The sequence below is a fragment of the Hyperoodon ampullatus genome (assembly GCF_949752795.1).
Source record: "Hyperoodon ampullatus genome assembly, chromosome: 9".
NCBI lineage: Eukaryota > Metazoa > Chordata > Mammalia > Artiodactyla > Ziphiidae > Hyperoodon > Hyperoodon ampullatus.
Window position 1 is genome coordinate 80,138,269 of NC_136922.1, and position 19,848 is coordinate 80,158,116.

Sequence of the window (19,848 nt, forward strand, 5' to 3'; positions counted from 1 at the left end):
AAATTTGGGTTCTTGCAGGATATTTTACAGAGCTCACTGGTGTTAAAATCCTTGATGCATGTAAATTACAAGTTCCTAAGATTACTTTTAATGGAGCTAATGGCCCCAAATCTTTGAACCAGATGGCATTAGGTTGAAAGAAGGAAGAAAAGATATTATCAGTGTAAGAGGGATTCAATCGGTTGGGGTCAAGATGATTAATGACAACATTTTTTCCCCTTTTGTACTTATGACCTCTACATTAGATGCATTTATTTTTCAGAAGAGAGACTATTTTCATTATGATTCTGAGACATGTGCAAAGAGCTGCTTCCAGCTGAGATAGACTTACCAGAGCCCCTGTTGGGAGACAGAGCATTAAGATACATACTGTGCCTTCACATCTGTAGAACTTAGAAAGTAGAAAGAAATGACTGATTTCAGCTCAGTCCATGGCTGCGTATGTTGCCTGCCAGAGAAGCTGCTACTCCTCCGTGAAAAGGGATCCACTTTTCATTTCTTTACCTTAAATAGTAATATACATAATACTTGCAATGCATCCAACCTTAACATTATGGCTATGAGTGCAACTACCTCCTTTATTTTCTATTTTATAGCAAATTGCAGAGAATTAGATAACTGCCATGAAAGAAAGGTACATTGGTGTAACAGCTATTGCAAAAATTCTGTTCAATTTTTATTATTAAAATACATTTTTTATTGATGATCACTGGGAAAACCCAGAAATCATAAACAAGAAAATAAAAACCACCTATAATATAACCTTCCTGAAATCACTATTGATAATATTTTATGTCTATCCTTTTAGTCTTTGTTATGCACATATATGTGGTCTCCCTGATTGGAATCATATGCATATTATTTGACTTTAAGAAAAATAAGACATTATCACGAGAAATTTTCATGACCATGACATTAAATGTTCTTTGGGAATATAGTGGTAGGAATGAGGTAAGGGTGAAGGGGACAAAGAGAAAAAACAGAAGTGGTGAGAGACGAATGCGGAAGGCTCCTTGGGGCTGGTTTATAAAGTAGCAAGGGTCTTGTCTATCATGCTACAGCAGGGGAGGGTGTGGTAAGGTACTATGTAATATGGGCAGGAAGACAGTGACCCCACCTCTCTAAAACAGAGTGAGTTAGATAGTTCAGCAGGTCAGCCTAGGTTAGCAGGATTCATTCATTCTTCCTAGAGGGAGTATAGTGGAGTAGAACAAGCATGGACTTTGGACTCAGACATTCAGGGTTTAATTCTGCCTCCTGAACGTATCTGATAGGCCAGCGGTCCCCAAGCTTTTTGGCACCCGGGACCGGTTTCATGGAAGACAATTTTTCCATGGACCAGCGTGGGTGGGGGGTGGTTTTGGGATGATTCAAGTGCATTACATTTATCGTGTACTTTATTTCTATTATTATTACATTGTAATATATAATGAAATAATTATACAACTCACCATAATGCAGAATCAGTGGGAGCCCTGAGCTTGTTTTCCTGCAACTAGATGGGTCCATCTGGGAATGATGGGACCGCCTTAGCTCCATCTCAGATCATCAGGCTTTAGATTCTCATAAGGAGCACGCAACCTAGATCCCTTGCGTGTGCAGTTCACAGTAGGGTTTGTGCTCCTATGAGAACCTAATGCTGCCACTGATCTGATCTGACAGGAGGCGGAGCTCAGATGGTAACACGAGCGATGGGGAGCAGCTGTAAATACAGATGAAGCTTCGCTGGCTCACCCACCGCTCACCTCCTGCTGTGTGGCCCAGTTCCTAATAGGCCACAGACCGGGGACTGGGGACCCCTGTAATAGGCTACAAGTTATTTAATACCTCTAGACCTTAGTTTCCCCCTCTGAAGAAGGAAGTTAATCATACATACCTTATACTGAAGGTTAAATAAGATAATGCATATGAGGCGTGCGATTTTGTTCTGGTATGTATTAGGTGCTCATTTATAATTGTACTGTTATTACTTTGAAAGTTAGGTTGTAGAGAAAAGATTGTTCTCCCAATGAGAAATTCAATCATGTTAGTGGGTTTGTCAAGGATTCTATTTCTTAGGAGTGAAGTCATCTTATTTGCCTATTCATACCTTATACAGAATTGTTCAAGAAATTGGGGTTGCTGTTTTTCAATCAGCTTTAGCTGTGAAAAATCAGCTTTACCAGTGAAATATAAAGTGATGAGTAGAAAGACTTAGCTTAGAGGGGAAACTGGATTTAGTGAAGCCAATGCCCCTTGCATCCCTTGTTGACCTTTCCCCAAGATGATAGTTCCTCTGTAGGTCCATCCCTTCCAACATTCTCTTGGCCCATTCTTCTTGTTCTTCCTCCCTGCCTCCTGACCTTGGAGCTCCATCACTAACACACTTCTCCAATCTCATCCTTATCTTTTACTTATCCCCTAACTCCTGCAAAAGTACAGATTGCCTGGGCTGGCCTTTGGCTCTGCCTTTGGCAAGCTTCATGATCTGGTAAAATTGGGATAGCAATAGTATCTATAATATCTATAATATATTATAAAATATGTATATATTATATGTTGTATAAGTAATATATAATATTATACATATTCACATATGTAATATAGAGTTGCAATGAAGATGCAGTGGATTAAGACATTATCAAGCACTTATAACAATTATCAATAGACTATAAGCACTTATATACTAGCTATAATTATTATTTTCTGTAAAAATAGGAATAACAATATTATCCAGCATTCTCACTGCACAACCTTCCCACAGTCCAACTTCTCACAAGCACACACAGTCCTTTACTACGCAGGAGTATATTTCTGTGTAAAATTACAGTTAAGTTCTTACTCTATTTAAGAAACGTATATTGATGACAGCCACATGTAAAAGAATGAAATTAGAGCATTTTGTAATATCATACACAAAAATAAACTCAAAATGGCTTAAATACCTAAATGTAAAACCAGATACTATAAAACTCCTAGAGGAAAACATAGGCAGAACACTCTTTGACATAAATCGTAGCAATATTTTTTTGGGTCTATCTCCTAGAATAATGGAAATAAAAACAAAAATAAACAAATGGGACCTAATTAAACTTAAAATCTTTTACACAGCAAAGGAAACCATAAACAAAACAAAAAGACACCCTACAGAATGGGAGAAAATATTTGCAAACAATGAGACCGACAAGGGGTTAATCTCCAAAATATACAAACAACCGATACAGCTCAATATCAAAAAAACCAAAAACCCAGTCAAAAAGTGGGCAAAATATCTAAATAGACATTTCTCCAAAGAAGACATACAGATGCCAAAAGGTACATGAAAAAATGTTCAACATTGCTAATTATTAGAGAAATACAGATCAAAACTACCATGAGGCATCACCTCACACCAGTCAGAATGGCCATCATCAAAACTTCTACAAACAATAAATGCTGGAGATGGTGTGGAGGATAGGGAACCCGCATACACTGTTGGTGGGAATGTAAACTGATACAGCCACTATGGAGAACAGTATGGAGGTTCCTTAAAAAACTAGATAGAACTACCATACGACCCAGCAATCCCACTACTGGGCATATACCCTGAGAAAACCATAATTCAAAAGGACACATGTACCCCAATGTTCACTGCAGCTCTATTTACAATAGCCAGGGCATGGAAGCAACCTAAGTGTCCATTGACAGATGAATGGATAAAGAAGATGTGGCACATATATATACAATGGAATATTACTCAGCCATAAAAACCAACAAAATTGAGTTATCTGTAGTGAGGTGGATGGACCTAGAGTCTGTCATACAAAGTGAAGTAAGTCAGAAAGAGAAAAACAAATACTGTATGCTAACACATACATATGGAATCTAAAAAAAAAATGGTCATGAAGAACCAAGGGGCAAGACGGGAATAAAGATGCAGACCTACTAGAGAATGGACTTGAGGACATGGGGAGGGGGAAGGGTAAGCTGGGACAAAGTGAGAGAGTGGTAGTGTATATATGGACATATATACACTACCAAACATAAAACAGATAGCTAGTGGGAAGCAGTAGCATAGCATAGGGAGATCAGCTTGGTGCTTTGTGACCACCTAGAGGGGTGGGATAGGGAGGGTGGAGGGAGGGAGATGCAAGAGGGAAGAGATATGGGGATATATGTATATGTATAACTGATTCACTTTGTTATAAAGCAGAAACTAACACACCATTGTAAAGCAATTATAGTCCAATAATAATGTTAAAAAAAAGTCAAGGAAGTATGAAAAAAATTAAAAAAATAAAAATAAGAATCTACAAATAATAAATGCTGGAGAGGGTGTGGAGAAAAGAGAACCCTCTTACACTGTTGGTGGGAATGTAAATTGGTACAGCCACTATGGAGTGTGGAGGTCCTTAAAAAACTAAAAATAGAGCTATCATATGATTCAGCAATCCCACTCCTGCGCATACCTCTGGAGAAAACCATAATTCAAAAAGATACATGTATCCCATTGTTCATAGCAGCACTATTTACAACAGCCAGGACATGGAAGCAACCTCAGTGTCCACTGACAAATGAATGGATAAAGAAGATATGGTATATATACACAATGGAATATTCCTCAGCCATAAAAAAGAATGAAATGATGCCATTTGCAGCATCATGGATGGACCTAGAGATTATCATACTAAGTGAAGTAAGCCAGACAGACAAAGACAGATATGTGATATTGCTTATATGTGGAATCTAAAAATAGGATACAAATGAACTTATTTACAAAACAGAAAAATAGACCCACGGACATAGAAAACAAACTTTCTAAAGGGGAAAGGTTGGGGAGGGATAAATTAGGAGTTTATAAAATATACCCACTACTATGTATAAAACAGACAAGCAACAAGGACCTATTGTATAGCACCAGAAACTATATTCAATATCTTGTAATAACCTATAACAGAAGAGAATGTAAAAAAAGAATATACGTATCTATCTATCTATATATATAACTGAATCACTTTGCTGTACATCTGAAACTAATAAACATTGTAAATCAAGTATATTTCAATAAAAATTTTTAAAAAAGAGAAAAACAAAAGAAAAAAATCAATAACTATTGCATGGCAACATTTGGATTAAATGAGATGTACTATGTAAAAGCATTTAATCTAGAGCTGGGCACCAAGTAGCCTCGGTAACAATAGTTAATATCTGTGTTCCAACTATAGTGAAATTGTTTTAGTCCCTCAAATGAATGATGGTTCTCTCTTACCTTCAGACCTCTGCCTACTCGCTTCCCTCTGTCTGGAACACACTTACCTGTGGGTGACCCCTACTCACGCTTACATATCACTTCTCTGGGAAGCCACTGTTTTCAACAGTGTAGGAGGTCTAGATGCCCCTACCACCTCTCCCCGTCCTGCTCTCCAGTCATGGCATTTATGATTTTTTATAATAATTGTTGGTTTTATTGCCTTTCTTCCCCACTTGTCAGTAGGCTCTGTGAAAGAAGCAGCTGTGGTTGCTGATATATAATATATATGAAACAACTAATAATTTAAAAATAATAAAATTGTTGAATAAATGAGGAGTAGTCAGAAAGATAAGAGGAAAACTAGGATGAAGTAGCTCCATGAAACTGAACTGACAAGTGTGTTTCAACAAGGGATTATTAAACAGAGTCAGATGCTAGGTGAGGTCGCAGAAGCTAAGGATTGAAATGTGTTCGTGGGGTTTGGCCATTGGGACATCAATGGTGACCTAAGAGAGAGTGATTTAATGACATGGGGAAGCCGGGAGCAGATTGCAGAGGGAGAAGGAAGGACAGGGAGATAAGAAATGGGAGTAGCAAGTGTAGAACCTTTCTTAAAAGGCTTGACTTTCACCCCAAAAGAGTAAGAGGCACGAACCGGGGAACAGAACACCTAGAAATGGTGTATGTGTGTGTGAGACGGTAACTCTGGGTGGGTGCTTCTGTGTGTGTGTGTGTGTGTGTGACAATGTGTGTGAGCCTTTGTCTATCCGTATGCATGGCTATGTCTGTATGTATCTGTGTGTATATCTGGGCCTGTGTGTCTCTCTGGGAGTGTTGTATGGGCGTGTGTGTGTGTGTGTGTGTGTGTGTGTGTGTGTGTGTGAGAACAGAGAGAGTTTAAGGTGGAAGAGACTTGAACATATTCCCAAGTTGAGGAGAAAGAGTCAGTGGGAAAGAAGTGGCCTCAGAGAAAACCTGTTAACCCTCAGGGCCTTATTGGAATTAAGATGATTTTGTTACTGAGTCTTATTGTCATCCACACACTTTGATTGTGTATCTCGTTCCCCTAATCACTGTCCTCATCTCCCCCTCTCCCCTCCAATTGGTACGGATCTGGGAAAACTAGGTTACATTTTGTTGTCAGGAAAAACATTTGAGTATCATAAAGACAACAAATCATGGTCTCCATTTTTCCTTATAAAACCCTTTTTGTACTATCGCGTAGACAGAGGCCGAGAGAAAAATCACAAGTGATACATTTATTCATTGGAAGTATAAGCCCATTCTAGATACACTATACATAAATTTAGAATTGCTCAATTAAAAATGTATGGGATAATAATACTGAAGTCTCTGTTTGTTTCGAAACTTTTGATATTTGTTCATTTGAAAGGACGTTAGTGGGATTCAGCAGGGGATGTTGAATACACACTACACAGAATACCAAGAACAAGTAAATGAGTCAGCCACTGTTTGCAGTTTGTCACTGTCTAAATTCCTCAGTGACATAGAGACTTAAACCAAAAGGGTTTATATTTTATATAAAAGCAGTGTTTTTATAAAAGACTGTTTTTGCTTTGAAAAATGTAACCACACACAGAAAAAGGAAAAATTTTAATCTTTTTTTATTGCAAATCTTTTTTCAACAGAGCTATTAAAAATATTCAGGCTATAATTTTTAAAATTATTTGAAATTGAAGGAAAATATTTTTATAAGTATTCTTGAAAACTTTCTATTTTTTTAGTTGTTTCATCTTTTATGACAGTTTCAGAAGTCACAGAGTATCATTTCTGTCACACTTGATTAGATACAGCAGTCACAAAAGCCCACCCAGTTTCAGAAAGGGGCAGAGTTTGAAAACTTCATTTTGAATAAGTAAGACATACACATGTAAAATATTCAAAAGGTACAAAATGAAATAGGGTGAGAAGTAAGTCTTCTCTTCTGATCCCCAGTAACCAAGTTCCCACCGTGGAGGCAACCACTGTTATTAGTCTCTTGTGGGTTCTTCTGGAGATATTCTTTGTATTTATACTTGTACATATTTATATGTTCCCCTCCATTAGTAGCAGACTATGTACGTTGTCATCTGCTTTACTTCTTTCTGAGTGGTTCTTGAATTTGAAAGTATGAGAAAAATAATATTGGACATCCTTAGCCAGCAGACATGGGCCTGTAAGTTACTGGTGAGTCTTCCACCTCCCCTTCCCTTCCATGCACTACTAAGCATGGAGGCTTCTATTTTACTTGGGCAGGAGAGAAGAGAGGAAGGAATTTGGGAGAGCTGGTGCCTGTGGCTGGTGGGAAGCTAAGGATGGGAGTTATTATTTTATAACCTTAGACTGGGTTATACGCTCAAGGTCAGAAAAGTGACATTCACAAAAATAATGGCACTATTTTTTTAGGAGTGATTTAGAGCATTGATGGGACGTATGAGATGGCCAAAAGTTAATTTCTGGGAAAGAAGAGACATTTTAGAGTCCTGTGGACCAACTGTGGCACGCAATTGGAGAGAAGGCCATTGCCCCCACCTCCCTTTGCAAACCAGCAATGATTTGACACTCCTCAAGCCTGCAGACAGACAGAGAATGTGGAAAATTATAAGTCAGGGTAGGAAAGGAAGGAAAAGGCAGACACCACGCAGTTACAGACTGGCTTGTGGGTATGTGAGTGGCATCCTTTTGGTGAACTCCCCAAAATAACTTGGGAACACTTGGAGATGCACAAATTACTAGTCATCAAACCAGTTGGAACTTTTACCATCATAATTTGGGCATAAAAATAGCCTGCAAATTATTTTATACTCCCAATCTGGTGAGGCCTGGAAAACTTGGGTTATATGTAAAAGTGGAAAATACCAAATATACAACATAGGCAATACTTTGTAACAGGATGGTGGAATGGAAGTTTTGATTGCAAAACAACAGATACCTATTCTAAATGAAGTGCTGCATTGGCACTAAAGAGACTGAGAACTAGTAGATAATCCTTAACACTCCTCATCCTTATCAGGAAAATAAAAGGGTAGAGAAGGAGATTGAAATACAGCTTCTTAGGAGGATGTCTTTAGAGAGCTGTACTGACAGTCCATGCCCCGTGCAAGGGCAAGTTCTGACGGATGCCTGCCCCTTTCCTTAAGCCAGATCTTTAACTAAACCACCAGGAGAGTCTGCTACATGTCCCCAGAATTGAAGGACACGGTGGACTTGTATCTGACTCTCCCCTGAGAAATCTCCGGGGTGATAGATTGGCCAGGTATCTGTGACAGCCACGCTGAAGGACCCACTGGCACTCCTGGAGTTTGCTGGGGCTGACAAGTGGTGAGTGTTCCCCATGGGTGTGATGTGGACCATCGGTGAGAAAACTTGGCCTTGGAGGCATCCTAGATCCTTTCCAAAAGGGTTGCAGAGAGAAGTCGGAGGGAGGTATTGCTAGATTGCTAAGGGCTAAGAAGAGCATTAAGTAACCAGGTAGCGTAGAGCACCCAGGCCCAGAGAACTCTTGTTCCCCTTAACTCTCCTCTTCTCTCCAGCTCCATCCCTGCAAGGGTCAGGGGTCACCCTTGGACCAGTGAAGTGGGAGGAAGAATAGAAACTTTGGATAAGAAGAGAGAAGAATCTGACCAGACCCCAGGTGTGGGGAGAGGTATCAATTTTTAACCATTTTCTGAATTTCAATTGTTATATGAAACTGAACATTTTAACTGAAGTAGGACTAATTAGTAACTAACAGTAACTGTAGTGACCAAATATTTTCATTTTCATCCAGGGGCAGAGGATGAACTAGCTCTACTAAAGGTAGGAGGCCAGTGCTCCACCATCTCATCCCATACAGTGTGCTCGTAACAGTTACCTGGAGACGTGGGGGGAGGAAAATAGAAGAAATCCTTGACTTCTGCAGCATTTTCTCTATTTCCCAGAGGTTCTTCAGTTTTTACTTCATTCTGATGGATTTCTTTCTTGCAAGGGCACTAGCACTTTCCTGTCACAGCTTCCAGATCATTTCTTTACTGCTGCTTTTATTCTCTCAGGGTTTCTTTCATTATCTTGGGCCACCGCCCTCACCATTAGATCTGCTCTTCGCAGCTGATGGGCTTGCTCACTGCCCCTACAATGGCAGCAGTCCTCATCCCAGCATTTCCTTCCCCTTCAAAAAGTACAGACCCTTAAGAGGGAAGAGCCCAAGGATATGGCCCTCCAGACCCTGTGTGTACCCGGGAGCTGGGGTCTCTGCACTCTGCCAGTGACAAGTCACCTCATGATTCATTTGAGTTAACTGGTTACTTGTGAAAACAAATTCTCCTTAGTTAATTGCACTTAACAGCAATCACTGTGGATCCCTTGAACAATTTAAATCAGGCCATCAGTTTGGAAGATTTTAAGGCACCAGATTATGAACATGTGCATAGTTAAAAACAGCAGGCCATTGGCCCTAGAGGCAGAGAATTGAGCCTCAACATCTGTCTCCAAGTGTAATACATATTTGTGCAGGCTTGAGATGATTATTTTACCTCTCTATTAAATGAGATAATAGGCATAACATTTTTAGCAAATGCTAGTGTTAGATAAGCATTTGCTAAATATTAGCTATTATTATTATTGTAATCCTGGTTCATTAATCCCAAATTTATCTATCTCTTGTATTCCCAGGTCTTTACTTACTTCTCTTTTCTTTCTTTACACTAACAATGAAATATCAGAAAAGGAATGTAAAAAAATCCCTTTTAAAATTGCATCAAGACATGTAAAATACTTAGGAATAAACCAGAGCAAGGAGGTGAAAGACTTATATGCTGAGAACTATAAAACATTAATAAAGGAAACTGAAGATGATTCAAAGAAATGGAAAGATATCCCATGCCTTGGACTGGAAGAATTAATATAGTGAAAATGCCATACTACCCAAAGCAATCTACAGAGTTAATGTGATCCCTATCAAATTACCCATGACATTTTTCACAGAACTAGAACAAATAATTCTAAAATTTATATAGAAACATAAAGGCCCAGAATTGCCAAAGTAATCTTGAGGAAAAAGAACAAAGCAGGGGCCATAACGCTCCCAGACTTCAGACAATACTACAAAGCTACAGAAATCAAAACAACATGGTATTGGCACAAAAACAGAGATATGCACCAATGGAATAAAATAGAGAGCCCAGAAATAAACCCACACACCTACAGTCAATTAATCTTCAATAAAGGAGGCAAGGATATACAATGGGGAAAAGACAGTCTGTTCAGCAAGGGGTATTGGGAAAGTTGGATAGCTGCATGCAAATCAATGAAGTTAGAACACACCCTCATATCATACACAATAATAAACTCAAAATGGCTTAAAGACTTAATATAAGACATCACACCATAAAAATCCTGGAAGAGAACATAGGCAAAACATTCTCTGACATAAATCGTACCAATGTTTTCTTAGGTCACTCTCCGAAAGCAATAGAAATAAAAGCAAATATAAACAAATCGGACCTAATCAAACTTATAAGCTTTTGTACAGCAAAGGAAACCATAGACAAAATGAGAAGACAACCTACTGACTGAGAGAAAATATTTGCTAAATATACAAACAGCTCATACAACTTAATAACAAAAAACAAACAGCCCAATCAAAAAATGGGCAGAAGACCTAAATAGACATTTTTCCAAAGAAGACATACAGATGGCCAAGAAGCACATGAAAAGCTGCTCATCATCACTAATTATTAGAGAAATGCAAATCAAAACTACAATGAGGTACCACCTCACACCGGTCAGAATGGGCCATCATTAAAAAGTCTACAAATAACAAATGGTGGAGAGGGTATGGAGAAAAGGGAACCCTCTTACACTGTTGGTGGGAATGTAAATTGGTACAGCCACTGTGGAAAACAGTATGGAGATTCCTCAAAAAACTAAAAATAGAGTTGCCATATGTCCAGCAATTCCACTCCTTGGCATATAACCAGACAAAACTATAACATGAAAAGAAAGATGCACCTCTATGTTCATAGCAGCACTATTTACAATAGCCAAGACATGGAAACAACCTAAATATCCATCAACAGATGAATGGATAAAGAAGATGTAGTATATATATACAATGGAATATTACTCAGCCATAAAAAAGAATGAAATAATGCCATTTTCAGCAGCATGGATGGACCTAGAGATTATCATTCTAAGTGAAGTAAGTCAGAAAGAGAAAGACAAATACCATATGATATCACTTATATGTGGAATCTAAAAGATGGCACAAATGAACTTATCTATGAAACAGAACAAACTTACATATATAGAGAACAGACCTGTGGTTGTCAAGGGGGAGGGGGATGGAGGAGGGATGGATTGGGAGTTTGGGATCAGCAGATGCAAACTATTATATATTGAATGGATAAACAACAGGGTCCTACTGTATAGCACAGGGAACTATATTCAGTATCCCGGGATAAACCATAATGGAAAAGAATATATTATATATATGATATATATGTATAACTGAATCACTTTGCTGTACAGCAAAATAAACACAACATTGTAAATCAACTATACTTCAATAAAATAAATTTTTTAAAAAGAATCAAATAGACTTGGGTTAACCAACTTGCAGTTTTTGTAACTATTTTTCATCTGCCACACTATTCACGGCAAAAAAAATGCATCAACCTGTAAAGATGAGATTCTTGTGCCATCAATTGTTTCCTTCTACTATCCAAAATATGTCCAATTCAAAGTCTGTTTAGTCAAGCAGGCATGTGAAAGAATGAGAATTTCTAGGGTGTTTTAAAAGCTGGATTTGTGGCAAAATCATTTCATTTGTTCAAACTCTGAAAAGGAGAGTCTAGAGAAAATTTCCCTCTGCCCTGACAGTCTACAGGGGATCTGGGGAGGTGAGTGGGAGGTGGCCTCGGAGACACTCCTCACAGATTCCCATCCTCTCCTGTCACAGGAGGATCGTGAGATGTTCTGCGCAGACTCACTCACGTAAGCTGAGGTTCAAGCCTCCCCTACATAGACACCCGCAAGGAGGAGCTGTTCCCCTGCAGCCTTCTTAGTAAGCAAGCTAGATAGAAAGTCACTTCAGGATGACAAGATACATAGGTTAAATAAATTTTATTGAAATTGACCCTTACATCCACCTACTAGTGCTTTTTATGTTGTTTATAACTTTATGGTAACTTGTAATTTAATATTATCCATTCCTTTACCCTGACTCCAGTGTCATGGCCACTGCTTTGAATTCTCATATTTCCTTTCAAGTTTTCTCATTAATTATCTTTGGGATTTGTGATCTGTGCTTCTTAAAATATTACCCAAGATTAAATTAATTTTAAGTTTATAATATTAATTTCCACACACTCTACATCAGGTCAAACTTCAGTATTCAAATGAAAAATGAAGAGTTAAAATCACTTTAAATACAAGCAAAACCAAGTTCCAAGTTTCACAGTTTTCAGTAGTTTACAAAACCAAGCCAGTGTTTTCTCCTGTGTAAATCGTTTCTAATAAACCTTGATACTATAAGACAATTAACGGGCAGACTAGTTTACATTTGAAAATACTGCTATCTTTTTGTCATAAGATCACCTAATGAAGCAAGAATGTGTACCCCATTACTGGCCAAAGCTATTCTGGCCACTGCTAAGGGGCACTTGTAACCAAACACTGTAAGGTAGCCAAGAACACAGCAGAGTGCCATATTCCTTGTGGTAATTAAAAACAAAACAAAACTGCAACAGTCATTTTAAATGCTATTTAAGAAGTAAGCTATCCAATAGGTATTGAGATAATAATGTTTTTCTAATGTTCTTTGGTGTTTTCCTTTGCTAAAATGTATACAGTTCTGAAAGAAATACATTTTGGGATGGCTAATATTATGACATATTTCATGGTCAAATGAATCATGCCAAGAGCTCTGTGGGTCCATCTTAGTCAACATGGGCTGCTATAACAAAATATCAGAGATTGGGTACCTTAAACAACAGAAATTTATTTTCTCACAATCTGGAGCCTGGAAGTCCAAGATCACATGGGTGCCAGCATGGTTGGGTTCTTGTGAGACCTCTCTTCCTGGCTTATAGATGACTGCCTTCCTGCTTTGTCCTCACATGGTGATGAGAGAGAGTAAGTTCTCTGGTGTCTTTTTGTGTAAGGACATTGATCCCATTATGAGGACCCTACCCTCATGACCTCATCCAGCCCTAATGACCACCCAAAGGCTCCATCTCCAAATACTATCACAGCAGAGGTTAAGGTTTCTACATATGAATTTGGGGGGAACACAAATATTTGATCCACCACAGGCCCATATCTCATTTTCATATAACTCCCTGAACTATGTCTTTAATATGAGAAGTGGACTAAGGAGAATTATACATCATATTTAGGAAACTAGACCAAAATAAAAATTGTATTTATACTTTTGGGTTGTTATTTCCCATTTTCTAAAGTTTTCAATTTTATGAAAATTTAAAAACACATACATAAAGTCAAATAAAACATATTAAAAATAAGCAGTGCACTGCTTCCTCTTTCCCCCACCCTGATCCTGCTCACTAATGAACAAACCCACTGAAATAAAGACAAGAGTCTTTTGGTCTAACTTCTTCCTCTAAGTAGGTCATCAATGAAATTATCTCAGACTAATAATTTTCCCTTCTATATTTTTTAGCTTTTCATGGAATTTCCAAAGTCTCTCTCTCTCTTTCTTTTTCTTTTTTTTTTTCGTGTGTAGTATTTAACTACCTGTAGGAAAAAAAAAAAAAAAAGAAGAAGCTTTACAAGAGTAATTGTTAAGATGTTGTATTTCTAAAATCCATGGTAAGTAGACTCAGCTGGAGACAGCTAACTATACTTCCAGATAGCCATTAGAATTGAGGAACTGTTCATTTTTAGTAATTGTTATAAAACCCCCTGGCCCACACGCATAATTCTGTATTTAGTCATTAGTGCCTGTACCACCCATTGAGAAGCCCAGCTCCAAGAAAGACACCCCTTGTTCTCTTCTGAATAACAGTAAACTTCAGAGAATTGGTGGAACATAGGATCTGAAGGGCTGACTCTGTGAATCAGAACTTCAGGAAACTGCAGTGAATTATCTGGCAACTAAGCATACCTCATTGATAGAGCCTGAATCCAGATCAGCCTCGAGCCTTTGCTTTAGGATTGGCAAAATAGACCCTGGAAGCCTGAGCAGTCTTGTTCTAGGGCTGTGGTTCCCACTTACCGCCTTCCTCTATAATCCCTTTTCAATGCGAGGTGGTATCAGAAATGCCACTTCCGCTACCAGGCATTAGAAAGCAATAGAGTTCACGATGTTTATCCTGTGTCTTCTCAAACCAAGGGCCTCCTATTCTAAGACTTTCAAACAAAATTCAAAACAGTGGCCTTGGAGCAGAATTTCAAGGGAGGCCCCTACAAAGCTCGCCAACTCCATGGTTTCCAGTAAAAGGAACTCCTGCTCCAGTCTTTTGAAGCCTGGTTCAAGTAAAATACCATTCTCATACCAGAGTTTGAATCACACATCCTCTGTCCACACAGCTTCTATAGTCTTGCCAGACAGAGCATTTACCCCTCTACTTCCTGATTAAAAAAAAAATCTGGCTGGCCTATTTTTAATATGCTAATTATCTCCATCTGTAAGTGCCTCCTAGCCTCTTTAGCTTTTCTTGGCCCAAACTCGAATCCCAGCATCTCTTCCGCCTACGGCCAGAAGCCAAGGTGCATAAAGAGAGAATTGAAACTTTCCATAACTAAACATAAATATGGTGCAAATTGGCAATCAGAATTTTAACACTAAATCTTTTTAAAGATAATAAACCTTATATTAACTTATTTTTTTCTCTTTGTTTCTATGAAGAATAGTGCCCCAGGATATTTAAATCATGAAGAAGACTCTTTCATACAATTTCCCAGATATATAAGAAAATCAGGATCAGCCCACTTAAGTGAACCAGTGGCTGCCATACTGTTGAGTCTCTCTGCTTTTCACGGACCATGACTGTTTTGTCCTTGGACCATGTGTTTAGCTGTAAAAATTACATGGGCTACCGCATGAAACCTCATACTGTGTGATGAGGGAAATAATAACATCTTTGAGAAATGAACTACGCTTTCAAAATAATATGTTTTCTTTGGCCTCTTGGAATTTGTAAAATTGAGAGACGAGGAATTAAAGCAAAGCTCTACCATTTTTAGCAGATGTATCATTTCATGCCTTCTGTTTGGGTAGGAAGTGGATGGATTGAGGTCAAAACTCATATAATTTCCTTACAGCCATGTAAGGACAATCATTTTTTTAAAAAAGTCTTTTTAACCATTTCGTGGGCAGCATGCTTCCGTTTTCCTATAAATACTTTAAAAATGAGAGAATATATTTTATTTCTGTGTTTTAATTGTTAGAAAATCTTCCAAAGTCCATGAAACTATTCAAAACTCTGCCATACCTTACCATTTTCACTCTCCCCACCAAAGACTGATTTGTCAATTAGCCAGAGCAAACTCTTGGTGACAGATGCTATTGGTTGGAAGAAAAGAGCCAAACAAAACAGAAAATAGAGCCCACAGTGATAAAGGCTCCCTCCTTGACTAAACTTTAGTCAGGCTCCTCTGAGCACTCTTCTCTACTAGGCCTCCACCTTGGCCTGCCTTTAGCAAAAATCCTGCTAAGCCAGTTTAGCGAGAGTTCCCCTACCCTTGAAATCTTCTCTGAGTAATTTTCAATCTACTGACCTTCTCACTTTGGCTATAAATCCCTGTCTGTGCTATATTCAGAGTTGGGAATCACTCTCTCTCCCTATTGCACTAGTCTTACATAAAGTCTTCCTTACTGTTTTTGTTTTTTTTAATTTATTTATTTATTTATTTTTGGCTGCACTGGGTCTTCGTTGCTGCGCGGGCTTTTCTCTAGTTGCAGTGAGTGGAGGGCTACTCTTTATTGTGGTGCATGGGCTTCTCATTGCAGTGGCTTCTCTTTTTGCAGGGCATGGGCTCTAAGTGTATGGGCTTCAGCAGTTGTCGCTTGTGGGCTCTAGAGCGCAGGCCTTCAGTAGCTGTGGCACTCGGGCTGAGCTGCTCCACGGCATGTGGGATCTTCCCGGAGCAGGGCTCGAACCTGTGTCCCCTGCATTGGCAGGTGGATTCTTAACCACTGCACCACGAGGGAAGCCCTTCCTTACTGTTTTTAACACATGTCAGAACAATTTTTCTTTAACAATGGAAATGAGTAGCTATGACTTAGAAAGTCATTAAGCTTCTCCAAAGTTCACTTTCAGCTCTTAAAACAGAGACAAGCCTTGGTACTTCTCAAGTTTCCCTACAAACTAGAGCCCTAAGTGGCTCACAGCAAATATGACATTGATTGAGGCCTCATGATTTACATTAATAATTTAAGGAAATTTTGCATCCTATTTACTTTAACATAAAAATAAGGCTTTAAATGATTAACTAGAAAATAAATCCACCAAGTTTATTTTTTGCCTAGAGAGTTTTCTGACACACTGCTAGTACCACAACTTGAAAAGTCTGGCATGAAATATATGCTATGTAACTGTAGAAAGTGAAATACAGCTACATTTAACACTCTCTTTTAAAAATGTTATTCCCTTTCCAAATCCTGCAGAGGGTGCGGAGAAAAGGGAACCCTCTTACACTGTTGGTGAAAATGTAAATTGTTTCAGCTACTATGGAATTTCCTCAAAAAACTAAAAATAGAGCTACCATATGATCCAGCAATCCCACTCCTGGACATATATCTAAACAAAACTATAATTTGAAAAGATGCATGCACCCCAATACTCATTGCAGCACTGTTTACAATAGCCAAGACCTGGAAACAACCTAAATGTTCATCAATAGATGAATGGATAAAGAAGATGTGGTACATATATACAATGGAATACTACTCAGCCATAAAAAAATAAGTGAAATAATACCATTTGCAGCAACATGGATGGACCTAGAGATTATCATACTAAGTGAAGTAAATCAGAAAGAGAAATACTATGATATCACTTATATGTGGAATCTAAAATATGACACAAATGAACTTATCTATAAAACAGAAACAGACTTGCAGACATAGAGAACAGACATGTGGTCACCAAGGCGGGGTGGGGAAGGGATGGACTGGGAGTTTGGGATTAGCAGATGCAAACTAGTATAATATAGAACAGATAAACAACAAGGTCCTACTGTTTAGCACAGGGAACTATATTCAACATCCTGTGATAAACCATAATGGAAAAGAATATGAAAAAGAATGTATATATGTGTATAACTGAATCACTTTGCTGTTACACCAGAAACGAACACAACATTGTAAATCAACTAAACTTTAATAAAATAAATTTTTAAAAATGTTATTTACTTTCAATTTCAATAGTATACATGAATGTATACTATTGTGAAAGCTCAAATAATACAGGATATAGAGTAAAAAGGTAGTTGTTCTTTACACCCCTTCTCAGAGGTAACCACTGTAAACAATTTGGTGAGTAGTACTCTGTATATTTTTAAATTAATAATATACATTTAAATCATTTGCTTTCTTAATAGTGGATTGAACACTATTTGCTAATACAAAGCTTTTCCATTTTTAAAATCTTTCTGAAAGAACAGTCCACTGTAAAATAGTAAAAAGTAAAATTTAGAAAGTAGTCTTTCTAAAATTTAGACTGCCTTACATTGGTTTTCAATCACATTTACAACTAAGAATTCACATTCAGCAGTAATATACAGATGAATTTAAGGAGCAGGGAAATATTAACCCTGGCAGAACATGCACGCTAATATTTATGTATGCTGTGTTATCTAAATTTAAAAATATAAATACCACTATATCTCTGATTTTATTGTAATGAGAAACTTTAATGGATCTTTTCAAAATGAGCTCTTAATTGCCTTTGTAGCTTCTCCCTTCTCTTGGTAATAACAAATTCATTATTTCAAAGGCAGCAAAGATCATGGAGCTAGAATCAAAGTCCTGCTTTAAAACTGCTGTGAAATTCTGTCCTGGGACTTTCTCTTTCTATTTTTGCTTAAGGCTATATTTTAAAATATTTATTAGACTTAAAAATTGGTTACATTGCCTGGGAAATCTGGAACCCAGAGATATCAGCCACCAAAGAAGGAGGGAATAAGCGGCCGGGTGAGAAGTAATCTACATGAACTGGGGGTCTCTGTTGATATAAATACTGCCTGTGCCTGACTAGGTTTAGATTCAGATTTATCCTGTCCTTTTCATTGTTCCTTAAATTTAGCAAGACAAACATTTCCCCTAGCTATAACCTAAATCATATTGAGCAGGTCACTTTGATTTGAGGTCATAAATAGCAGCACAGCCATAATAGGTTTCTGCAAATTTATTGGATTATGTTTTTGTGACTCATGAGGGAGGGCTCTTGGGCCAGTTAATTCATGTATTTGTCATCAGGTTGAAAAATTCTTTAGGAGCTTTATAATATTTTGAGGCATTTTCTTTAAGAAAAAAACCTTTTTATTATAAAATAATACATGCTCATTGTATAACATTTCAAAATATATATAAAGAGACAATAAGTAAAAATCAACTGTAAGTCTGCTTTTCAGTGATAATTCTTATTGGGAGATACTGTTGATTACCTATTCAACGGTCATTTCTATTTTTTATCATCTAAAATAAACCATATTATAAGTGACAAAACGCCCAGCCTCAGGAGATGACTCATGATTAGTATAAAATTAGCATAATAATACTATTATTCTTTCCATGTTTAAGCATGACCCAGTTCTGGCCTATGAGATGCAGGGGAAGTCTTTGTAGGGGTCAGGTAACATTTTACTCCCTGAAAAGAGAATTGCATTTTAGGGAAAATCTTCTTTTGCTAACATCCATTTTACTTCCTTGTGTGAATGCAGTCCTGTGAGTATATAAAGCTTGGTGCTGCAGCAGCTATTTTGCAACCATGAGACAAGAATTTGAAGGCTAAAAGTAATATGCTAAGAGCAACATAACAGACGACTTAAAAAAAACTTTGATCATTTATGATAGAGTTGAGCAGTTGAATGAATACTATTAGAGCCTACCTCTAGACTTTGTGTTAACAATAAATATTCTTCTGTTTAAAGTAGTTATTAACTGAGTCCTGTTGATTGACCCTCACTCTTCAAACTCATATACCTACTCTGAGCATATTTGATGTATTTTCTTTCACATTGATAAAATAAAATAAAATGGAGACCAGGCTTAAAGATCCCCCAAGTGGACAAAAGCACCTAAGCAACTCTTAACTTAGGTTATTTCTTATAAATGCCTCTGATGTTTATAAATAAAACTAAACTCATTTTCCAAAAATGGTATGGGAGTCACTTTTAACCAATCCCTGCCATCTGGAAACCTCCACTGTAATTACCAATAATTGTGAAGGTTAAACAACTTCCTCATTTTCACTTTATAAGCCTTCCTGAAATGTCATGCTTCTGAACTTCGTATCACTTTGGGTTTGAAGTCACCCTGACTGCAGTCTTTTCCTTGCTCATTAAGATATTCATATCAAGTAAAGCTCTCTGAATTTTCTTTTGACAATATATACTTCTTAAAATTTGAGATCACGTGAAACACGTGGTTTTTGTATTCTCCTTTTTTCTGCCGAATATTATCCTAAGTCAATAAA